The 12404-nt window shown below is 43.1% G+C and overlaps 1 pseudogene across 1 annotated transcript; it reads right to left on the reverse strand.

The window, feature by feature from the left end:
* Positions 1 to 8602: 8602 nt before the first annotated feature.
* LOC145093865 (low affinity inorganic phosphate transporter 1 pseudogene) lies at positions 8603 to 11124 on the reverse strand (annotated as a pseudogene). Its single transcript, XR_013703118.1, has 2 exons — positions 11049 to 11124; positions 8603 to 10493 (listed from the first exon to the last, which is right to left on the reverse strand). The product of XR_013703118.1 is annotated as a low affinity inorganic phosphate transporter 1 pseudogene (transcript).
* Between the last annotated feature and the right edge of the window lie 1280 nt (positions 11125 to 12404).

Here is a 12404-nt window from a genome sequence, read left to right on the forward strand (position 1 = left end):
CCCAAAGTTTTGAAGGCCAAGAAAGGAAAGAAAACCATAAGTTTAGGGGTCGACTCGGCGAGTCCAAAGGGGGACTCGGCGAGTCCGAGCGGGATCCGGGTCGAGGAGTAAGTGACCGACTCGGCGAGTAGGCCAAGGTGACTTGGCGAGTCTGGTCTGTGCGTGGAAAACCCTAAATTCGGGACTTGGAGCCTATATAAACGTCTTAGTCTTCTTCCTAGGGTTCCCTTACTGCCTCTTCAGCCCTGGATACCAAACCCTAGCCGTCATAACCTTTGATTGAGCCATTTGTTGCCTTGGAAGGTGCATTAAGCTTGGAGAAAGAAGAAGGAACTTGGAGGAGCAAGAAGGGACTATAGATCTGGAGTTTATGGAGCCTTTCTGAGATATTGAAGGTAATAAGTCGTCCCTCTCTCCTTTAGGTCTTCGATGGTTGTGAGATTTGGGGCTTTTAAGCCATGGTTTGACACCCATTCGAGTTAGAAGCCGGATCTGGAATTGCTACTTCATATCCAAGTGTGTTATGGACTAGAGAAGCATAAAGTATCAGCCCTTGAGTCAATGTTGAAGCCCCTTGGCCTTAAACCCTAGTCTATGGTGTATTTTGCTTAGATCTCTTTCTCTACACATAAAGTTTGCAACTTTACGTGAGGAATAGGCTTGGGAAGGGTAGATCTATAGATTTGAGTCCCTGCATGACTCAAAAGTCCTCTGCATGTATGAAGGACCGGATGGACTCGGCGAGTAGCTTGAAGATGAGGAGGAACTCGACGAGTGGGATGAACAACTCGTCGAGTCGGATGAAGTTGCGCATGAACTCGGCGAGTTGGAAGAACAACTCGGCGAGTTGGATGAAGATTGTCTTGGACTCGGCGAGTCTATTCTTGGACTCAGCGAGTCAAGTCGCGAAACCCCAAAACCTTCGAGTTTAGACTCGAATCAGTGAGTCGATTAGAGACTCGGTGACTTGGACAGGTCAGGACTCGGAAATCGGTAGACTCGGCGAGTCATGGACTGACTCGGCGAGTAGAGTCGCGAGTGGAAGGACTCTGGACTTATGAACTCGGCGAGTCAGTAGGGTGACTCGACGAGTAGGGTTGACCTGGAAGGTTGACTTTAACCAGGACTTTGACTTTGACCTGAGTTGACTTGGTTGTCTTTCGGGGGTCAGTTAGACTCAGTGTTGCTTTGACATTGGTAACTCGGGGAGCGGGTAGAGTCGGAGTTCAGAGAGTTGTCGGGCAGCGGCTAGTGGGATCATCAGCAAGTTCAGCCAGTGCAGGTGAGTCTCCTCACTGTTTGTATGGGTCTAAGGCACTAATGTCGGCCCATTTAGAATATGCATGAAAGACCAGGGGGTGGCCCATGACACACAGTATGTTATTATGTATGATAGGAAGACCCGGGGGTTAGCCCTAGGCAATATGCATGAAAGACCAGGGGGTGGCCCCTGGCACACAGTATGTTATTATGGATGACAGGAAGACCCGAGGGTTAGCCCTAGGTAATATGTATGAAAGACCAGGAGGTGGCTCCTGGCGCATTGTATGCTATTATATATGAAAGACCAGGAGGTGGCTTCTGGCACACTGTATGTTGTTTAGCTAAGTAGAGTAGTATGTACGGTTGTCTTTGTGATACTTGCATAAAAGACCAGGGGGTGGCCCTTGGCACATGTTTGTAAGACCAGGGGTGGCCCTTGGCACTTGTCTGTAAGACCCAGGGAGCGGCCCAGGCTTGACCAGGAAGACCACGCGCGGCCCGTGGCATAATGGCAAGACTATGTTTGGCACATAGCACCTTATTTGATTATGGATAAGTCGGTTATGTATAGGTCTTGGCTATGAATGGTTTGTATGGTATGTGGTATCTGGGGAACTCACTAAGCTTCGTGCTTAGGCTTTCAGTTTTGGTTTCAGGTATTTCCGGTAGCGGATGATGGAGCTCGGGATGATCGCATGGCACACACCATAGATTAGTCAGCCTGGGAATGTTTTACTCTGACAATGAACATGTGTTTTGAAAACTAATACTCTGTTTATGTTTTGAAATGATGATTTTACTTTAAGTGATACTTTATTAAAAGAAATTTTTAGTCTTGAATTTTGGGATGTTACACAGATAAACAATACTCCACAATAATCACAAGATAATCAAGACATCAAGAAAGAAACATACCCGCGGCTGCATCCGGTACTACTCTGACCTCCTCTGCTGCAAGCTGAAAAGCACGACCCTGAGCCCTTGGGGGCTCCGCTCCACCCTGACCTCCACTCGTGATCCTCAAAGTGGTCAGTGCTGGAGCCTGCACCGGTCCTGCAGCAAGCTGTGGACAGTTGACCCTCAAGTTCCCTACCTGATGACAATGATAAAAAATCCTCAAATCCCGAACCGGCGCTGACTGCCGACAATCCCTCGCATAGTGCCCCTCCTTTCCGCACTTGCGGCATGCACCATCGGACCTATAAACTCCGGTGTGACCCCTCCCACACTTCCCACAAGTGTGGCTGCTCAGATCTCCCACCCTAGAATCAACGGTCTTGGACTCACGCTGGAGCCTGCTTCAGCTCACGCAACTGCAACTCAATCTCTAACTCACGCCGCCTGGCGGCCTCCTGCAACTCCAACAAAGTCTCGCACCTCTGCGTAAACACAAACTGTCTGATATCCCTCTTGAGAATGCTCAGATATCGAGACATCTGAGCCTGCTCCGAAGCGAACTCAGGACAGAACATCACCCTCTCAGTGAACATCCTGGTGATCTCAGTCACCGACTCCGAACCCTGCTTCAGCTCAAGGAACTCCTGAGCCAATCTCTATCTCTCTCTCAACCCGCAGAACATAACGGGTGCTGAACATCTCTCTGAACTGATCCCATGAAATCGTAGCCCTCTGCGCATCTGAATATGACCCCGTGGTCAATCTCCACCAATCCTTCCCCCCGAGCCTCAACAGGTTCAGAGCACACCTCACCCTCTGATCAGCAGGGCATGAACACATGAAGAAACACCCCTCCACGTCCGATAACCATCTCATAGCAATAATCGGGTCCTGAACTCCATCAAAGGTGGGAGGCTTCGTATTATCGAAGTCCCAATACTGAAAACCCCGACCAGCTCCTCCCCCTGCCGCTGCTATAGCTGATGTAGCCGCCGTGGCAGCCGTCTCTGTGAGAGCTGCATAACGCTCATCAAAATACTCAACCATGGCGGTCTTGATCGACCCAAACAGTTCCGACAACTCGGCCCGGAACAACGCATCAACCTCATCATGCAGGATCTCACGAATCCTCGCATCCAACTCGCACGTGCTCATCTGACCAATAACCTCAGGCGGTACTAACCCGCCCGGAACTCCCTCTCCTGCTCCCGATCCTGACCCGGATCCACTCCCAGCATGTCTCGGAATCTCCATACTGAAAAACACCACAAAATCTCAGACACTTCCCACTAACCCGGGAACCAACTCTCAACCCAACCCTAGAGGTCATGGTTTCCCTGATACGCGTATGGGTCCTGTGCTTTCATTAGTACGGGCCCATACTACCTTCCACACCAACCCGTATTTGTATGAAGTACTACCACAACACCCTAGTGAAAACATACAAAACAAGCGCTCAACCCTCACTACTACAGGAACACCGAAAATCTTCCACAAGGAAACCCTAGGCTAACAGGCATCATAAATCAGGCAACATTATCATGAAATCCTGAAGATCCCTAGCCTAGCACTAGCATGTTGTTCTAAAAATGCTCAAAAACAAATATCATGTATGGTATTTTGGGGTTACTTACTGGCTCCGGCTGATCGTACCTCCGCGTCTTTCTTTTACTTATTTTGAAAACCGTTTTAAATTCTCTTTTGAAAACCCTCCTCGATTTGAGACTGGAGTCACTCGAGTGTTCCTCCAATTCACTCAAACCAAGGCTCTGATACCAACTTGTAACGACCGAAAAATTCCAACCAATTTAAACTTTTCAAAAACAACCCGATTTCATTAAATTATTACAAAAAGGTTTTCAATATAATTAAATTAAAGTATTCCCAGAATCACATCACATCATAAACATGAGGAGCGGTACGATCACGCCTTCGCTTTGCCACGGTCTCCTGAAGAACCTGAAAAACATAAAACCACAACTGTAAGCCCGAAAGCTTAGTGAGATATCCCCAAAATACCAACCACATATACCATACAAGCATAACATGCCATATCATATCCGATCACAGAACAACCATGCACTTCGGGTCTACTGTGTGACTGGTCCGCCGCACCGGCCAACAGTCCACCTGTTCCACCCTCCGAGTCTAGCCATATACATCGAGTCTGCAGTGTGATTGGTCCGCCCGCACCGGGCCTTCAATCCATCTAGTCCACTCTCTGAGTCTACAGTATGACTGGTCCGCCCGCACCGGGCCTTCAGTCGGCCTGGTCCACTCTCCGAGCCTCGACACGTCTGGTCCGCCCTCTTGGGGCCTACAGCCTATCCGGACCGCTCGCTGGGCCTTCGGGACAACCAATCCGCCCTGGGTATCTTGGCCTACAACACAAAGTAGGACCCGCCTCAACCCAACTCCAGTCCAAACAACCATGTGCAGATAAACATACAATCATATAACAATTCACAGTCTACAAACCGATCAACCAGATCACATAACATATCATCATCCTAACCAGGATACCGACCTAACCGGTCACTAGCATAACATCACCCTACATCTCAGGATACCAACCTCAACCAGGTCTCTAACATATACCATCCTAGCTATCAGGATGCAATATATCAAAGCAATGTCATAACAACAAATACCCGGATCTTAATCCGATAAAGGGCCGACCTTGGTGCCTTAGACCCTGTTGATATAGTGAGGATAACTCACCTCGAAATTGCCGACTGAACAGATAAACCCAAGCTACTCCAACCACTGATACGATCTCCAACACTAGCCAACACCAAGACATTGAACTCAAAACAATATTCAACAATTACCAAAATGCCCCTGGAAAATAACTGGTCAACCCTTGGCCAAAGCCAACCCCTGACTGACTCTACTCGCCGAGTCATCCCAATGACTCGCCGAGTCCATATACACAAAATCTCCCCCATCCGCGACTTAACTCGCTGAGTCACCCCAAGACTCACCGAGTTCAGCAACTTGGAGTCCTTCCTCACTCGAATCACCGAGTCATCCCTTGACTCACCGAGTCACAGGTCAACTAGAAGAAACTTGGACCTCACGACCAGACTCGTCGAGTCCAAGAACAGACTCGCCGAGTCTAAGGCTATCTTCAACCTACTCGCCGAGTTGTTCTTCCAAGTCGCCGAGTTCCAGACCATCTTCAAGCAACTCGCCGAGTACACCTTTGTGACTCGCCGAGTGCCTCTAGATCTCATTCTAAACAGAACCTTCCAGGCCATGCAATTGATCCAAAACGTAGATCTAGCCTCCTACAACCCATCCATCACGTAAAGTGGCAAGCTTTACGTGAATCCAAAGAGATCTAGGCATTTTACACTTTAGAGCTAGGGTTTGGGACATGATGGCTTCACTAACCACTCAAGAACAGGGACTTTAATGCACTTTAGACCTCCTCCACTCCAAATCTGAGGTAGCAACCTCAGATCTACTCTTCAAACTCAAGATAGCACAAGCTAAACCTCCCATACATTCCAATAATAATGGATCTAGAAGAGTAACAGCCCAAGAACGAGATTATACCTCAAAAGGAAGCCCCAACAGCAGATAAATTCGAATCTAAGCAAAGCCCCTTGCTCCAAGCCTCCTAACTCTCCAAGATCTTCCTCCAAATCTCTTTTCCAAGGTTCAATTGCACTCCAATCCTTCACAATCGCGTTTCTAGGGTTTTCTGGACTTAAGGGAAGGTAAGGAGGCTGGGGAGAGGGTATAATGTCATTTATATAGGGCTCATCCTCCGAAATTAGGGTTTTCTCCACTCAGCGCCTACTCGCCGAGTCCAGCCGCCGACTCGCCGAGTCGGCCACTTAACACACGACAAAATCGCGACCCTACTCGCTGAGTCTACTCGTGGACTCGCCGAGTTGCCCTTTCCAATTTACTCTTTTAACCCTTCAACTTTACTCTTGATAATCTGGGATGTTACAATACACAACGCGACAATGAGGGCCGCCGCCCCGGTATACTCCTCTTGATCACCTGGAACTGTTGCTAAAACATATACCTTACTCAACTAAGGCATATCCTTGTCATTATCCATCTCGATTCTCACGGATGACTCTCTTACGAAATAGGAAATACCTCACCGCGAACATACCACAATTACTCTGGTGAAAATATCGCAATTATGTGCTACCCCTCGGGGTTACTTCCAAACATTGGAACTGGAAACTATTTATCTTGTTCGCTTCACACGAGAAGCGGAATAGTGTAATTCTCGTCACAGGATGTGGCATCTCAACCATCGGTCCATCACTTAACTCAGTCTGCAATCCTCCTTAGCGTATCACCTCCACTTTTCCTCAAGTCCTCTGTCTCCAACTGGTAGCCCACCGGACAACTCCATGGGATCTAAACATACTCTCCTCACAAGGTACACTTTATCGAAACTCAACCGACATGGCCCTATGGCCCCACAGTTTACCATATCCATTAGTTTGAACACCCATCGTCGGATAACTGGTAAAAATGGCAACACACTCTGCTATGAATCATGGTACTCGAACCATGTTATCTCCCCACTACCCGCTACATAGAACCTCTAGAATCCTCCCCGTTTCGAGTATGGGTCCTCTACTTTCAGTAGTATAGGCCCATACTACATGCCACATCTACCCATACTTTCCACACATATTGTCCCAGATTTCCTAAGCAGCTGCTCAACCTTCTCGATCACCAATCCAATCACACATGATCTCTCTCCAGCGAATACTCTCCTCTATCAGCGTACTCATCTGACTAAGGTATCTCCCTAGGCTCTTCCTAGGTTCTCACACTTCTCTGCCATCAGTTGCTGAAGAACTCCTCATGATGCCAACCATCTACCTCCTGAATATCGTCATATTCACTTAGTAGCTGTCTCCCATCATCCAGAGTCCCACAAAGCACAAAGCAAGCAACATTCGGACATCGAATAACCTCCACCAATAGATAAGAGTTCTCTAGCATACAACCCTACTTACTCTATCCACAACTCAAAAGGTATCACTGAACTCAGGCAACCCTACCTTTTGTGGGTATTTAACTACTCTCTCAGTAGACCCCTCATAAGCTCATCTAGGTATCTCTCCTAGATTATCTCTCGACTCAGAACTCTCTCTCTAAGTAATTCCTGCTAGATACTCTTACTCAACACATACTCAAGGCACATAACAGATGGCAACGACTCCTAGGCTAAGGCATCACAAATCAGGCAACTTTAGACCTAAACATGAACTACTTAGCCTATCATCTAGCATGCATCACTAATATCTCATAAATATCTCCTAGCACAAATAAGTAAGGGTATTTTGGGAAATCACCGTTCGGGCTCTGGCTGATTGTACACACTGCTCCAACTCGTTTTCTCTTAAAACTCTTTCTTATTTTTAGAAAAATTTAATTATTTTGAAATTTTTTTCGCAAATCCTCAGTTTGAGTCTAGACACACCGGAAGATATATCTGAATCCCTCAAACCAAGGCTTTGATACCAACTTGTAACACCGTGAATTTTCAAAAAAAATTTCATTTTAAAAATCACTTTATTCTCATAAACACATTTCACCAAAACCCAAGTGTCAAATCATCAAAACACAACTCCATAATTGTTTGATTAAAAATCTAGGATCCTCAGAACATAACTCTTTCTCTCATGTGTACAATTGAGCCGGTGCCTTCCAGATATCCTGAAAAGTACATGAAACACATATCACATAACACGGTCAATGTGTCTTAGTGGGACCCTCCGGTCAATGTGTCTCATTAGCCTCTCATGGTTATGCTCAGAATAAGACCCTCCCGTCAATGTGTCTTAGTGGGACCCTCCGGTCCCCCAACTCAGGTGGACCCTCCAGTTCTAACTCAGTAAGCTCAGAATAATACACAACATAAATCATAAAGACATAATGTTTGATATCACAATACTCAATATAAGCACATAAGACCCTCCGGTCACACAATGGTTACAACTCTAGGTAAGTATAGTGAGAAGACTCACCTCATAAGCAAGCAAGCAAATAATCTCGTACACAAATCTCTGAATTAGCCTCTGCCTAACATATAGGATAATTATCTCTAATTAATACTCTATTCATAACTCTAATAAACCAAAGGTTACTCTCTCTCTCTCTCTCTCTCTCTCTCTCTCTCTCTCTCTCTCTCTCTCTCTCTCTCTCTCTCTCTCTCTCTCTCTCTCTCTCTCTCTCTCTCTCTGAATCGTTAAGATAACAAAACCCTATTCAAAGGCTTTTTTTTATCTCTTTCTAACTACAATATATATATATATATATATATATATATATATATATATATATATATATATATATATATATATATATATATAGTTAGAAAGAGATAAAAAAAACCTTTGAATTAGGGTTTTGTTATTTAAAAAAATAAAAGTGCAGGTATTAGAACATGCTAATATATCCAAACTTTTTTAGCTGCAATGTGAACTACAATTTTCATTGTATGTTCAAAACCAAATTCTTACAACTTTATGAAATTTGCTACAATTTTATGTTACAAAAAATACAACTGGAAAACAAACAAATAAACAATACAACATGGTATCCTTGGTTACCATTTTTTGAATCTTTTTTAGGATTCATAAAGCAAACATGTATATCCAACATAAGTAAATCAATTTCTTGAATGTCCGTAGTTGTGTAATAGTTCCAATTCAGACAGGAACAGTTCGGTTAGATGTAGTTTGCTCCACATCGTCATCTTGCTCATTCTCACCAGACAGTTCTTCGAGTGATTTACCATTCGGTTCAGGGACTAAAAACGTGAACAACATCCCTAATAAGTTGATCACACCAAGAACGATGAGCGAGTTCTTGATTCCAATACCTGGAGGGTAACCAGCATCGGTCTTCTTAGGGTCAGAGCTCTGAGAAGCGTACAGAAATCCATAAGCACCAACTATCGCGCCTGCTTTGCCTGCGGCTGCAGAGATACCGTGGCAAGTGGACCTGAGCCTAGCTGGAAAGATTTCGGCAGGAACAACAAATGTGGTGGCATTAGGACCAAAGTTAGCAAAGAAAAATGTCAAAGAATAGATGATGATGAAGCCGATGCGATTGTCATGTAAGGTCCAATGGTGGTAAGGAATGGCGAGAGCGAACATGAAAACCGTCATAAAGAAAAATCCCATGAGTTGGATTGCGAAACGACCGATGATATCGATAAATGCAACTGTGAACCAGTATCCGGGAACAGTACTGCAAAGTGCGATAAGAGTTTGAGCTCTAGCCACCCTGAAAACCTCTCCAATGGCGTTCATCGTTGCTGCCGGAGGGATCCATCCGATGGCTGTGAAGACGTCTTTTTGGAAGAGATTTTGTGAGTAGAAAGCGATGTCAAGTAAGAACCAGGTACTGGTGGTTCCAAGCAAGTGGAGTCCATGGCGACGGAGGAATGCTTTTGAAAACAATCCGAATGAGTTTCTTTTATCCTGTGTAATTGTCTCTACCTTCTGTTCTTCGGCTTCAATGTCAACTTGCAAAACTCGAGCCATATCTGATGCGGCTTGTTTTGCGTTTTTTGCAACCAGAGCGGTGTAACGTGCAGTTTCGGGCATCTTCATACGCCAGTAATAAGTCATCGCTGCCGGAATAGCACCAAACATGAGTATGATACGCCAGACGTAGTCGGCTTGTACCGGAGTTGACAATAAAGCGTTGGTCGCATACGAAGGAGCACTAAATGCATGGTCAAAAGCAGCCGACACGACTAGCGCAACAATCCCACTGGCCAAAATCCCAAACCCTTGCATGGCGAAAACTGCAGCGATAAAGGCACCACGTGTCTTTTTGTTAGCGTATTCCGACATAATCGTTGCAGAGAGAGGATAATCACCACCGATACCAAACCCAAGCCAGAATCTAAAGAAACAAAGGCCAGCCATAACAGATCTGCGTTCCCTCCCAAACGAGAGCCCCGAAGCTAGGGAGCATATCACCATGACAGCCAAAGTCATACCGTAGACTTTTTTTCGGCCCATTTTATCACCAAGCCACCCGAAGAAGAGTTGACCAGCTAAGGTTCCGACAAGAGCAACAGCAGTGACCGAAGAGTTCACACCAGGGGGTAGAGTTCCGGGCTTCAGTGCACCTTCCCTGTGGTAGTAGATACGACCAAGCAATTTGGTAACGAGGGAAATTGCGAAGAGATCGTATGCGTCAGTGAAGAAACCCATTCCAGCGATGACAATTGCCGTGAAATGGTATAACTGGGTCTTCGCAGTATCAAGTGCATTGAGCACTTGCAGTTGCTCGCGAGGCATGGCTACTCTTTTCTTCCAAAACTACACCTACACTCAAGTATATAGAAAGTGAATGTTAATTTAGAAAATGATCAAAATATATATTAATATCGGATAATATAAATTACTGTAACAACTATATTTTATAAATAGTCTTTCTAATAGAAATATCTAAGGAGAATTTAATATTTCCATTATTGACGTTGAAGAATCATATAAAATTTCAAAAAAATGATGAAATTCTTATTAAACTATTAAATGAGATATTAAAAGTACTTGCCGTTGTCATGGATAGTAACCTAATTGATTGGCCAACGGCTTTTGGTACTCTTTTGGTTCTTAACAAAAAGTCATGCATGCATTTACAAAAACACACAAGTGAGTGAAGTCTTTTTTTATAAGTTAATGAGATCTTACTCTAAATTTTCCGGGTGATCAGTAAGTATACGGAAAATAAAAAGCTTCATATTGGACTATTTTACTTTGTACTATATAATAAGAAAATAAAAAGCAACAAGATTTAAAATATAAAGAAAATAGAATAACTTTTGGTCAAATGTTTAGAGGGAGAGAGCATTTTGATTTATATATATCTATATATACCTTGTCAGGAGGGTTGATTGCTCTGCGAATGTGTTTTAGGAGAGAAAAAAGGAGATGAGAAGAGCATGTCTTGAAGTCATGGGGTATTTAAAGACAAAAGACACAGAATCAGTGGGAAGCATATAAGCATATGCTCTCAAATACTAGCTTAGGTCAACGCTTGCACATTGCTTATCTAATGATCTAATCACCTATCCGGTCAACGCCTCCAGCTTGCTACATTTCTCCAGTAAGATATTAGGGTATACAAGACTTTTTCCCGATCGAATAAACATGATTTAATAAGATATGGCTATATTCAATGCGTACATTTTTTTGTTTCGGGTTTTTAGGTTTTAATTTTCATTCTTGGCTCCCTATTTTTTTTTAAACGATTCTTGTTTAATTTGGTCCATTGCAGGTAAAACCGGAATGAAATGGTTCTAGTTTTAGTTGGCCTCTAATATAGTAATATGTCACGGAATTTGCCAAAAATAATGTTATCTTTTATTTGATATTTCAGACCGGAATCAAATGTTATCTTTTATTTTATTGGTTCTAGTTTTAGTTAGTTGCTACTGGTTTGGTTTTCTTTGTTATTAAGTGAATTAAGAATTCGAAATGCTATATTTTGGGGGTAGAGAAATTAGATGCTATTTTGCTAAATTGAATATCCTCGATGGATTTCTTGTTTGTTTATATATAGTAGGTCTAAAACCCGTGTATTACACGGGTTGATTAAAGAAAATAAAATATTAAAATCTAAATAATAAGTATTTTTTAAAATAAAATTTTGAAATAAAAAATGAAGAAACATATTAATTGCAATTTATTATAATATTTATTACATTTGATACTTTACGTATATAACTATAAGGTTATGTGGTTTTTTAATTTTAAAAATAAAAAAAAACCATAAATTGACATGTAGATATTATTTATTTAAAAATATCACAAAATGACAAGTATCAAAACACATTAGAGACTGAAATGTAACAAAAAAAACTTTTATTTATTAGAGAAGATGTCTTCAATTTAACTAGCACCCCCTCTCTTGCTAATTAAACAAAGAGACTTGCGAGAGTTTATCTGCAAATGCCCAAGCAAAATAATTGATACATAAAAACCCTAAAATCATTAACCATCGAATAGTGATTCAAAAACAATGGATAATGGTTATTCAACTCATCATATATAACTCCTCATGGTAAAAATAGGGTTGTTTTGACAGTTATCGGTAGAAATAAGGATTTTTTTTTTCTTTTGTAGGAATGAGTCTATTTGTTGGGCGCCCCATGAGTTGACGCCCTTTTTTACTTTTTAGAATTGAACAAACGTTGAATGTTACTTTAGTCATCCAACTTAAATAATTATTTG

This window comes from Lactuca serriola, chromosome 3, assembly GCF_051521515.1.
Source record: "Lactuca serriola cultivar US96UC23 chromosome 3, Lser_US96UC23_V15, whole genome shotgun sequence".
NCBI lineage: Eukaryota > Viridiplantae > Streptophyta > Magnoliopsida > Asterales > Asteraceae > Lactuca > Lactuca serriola.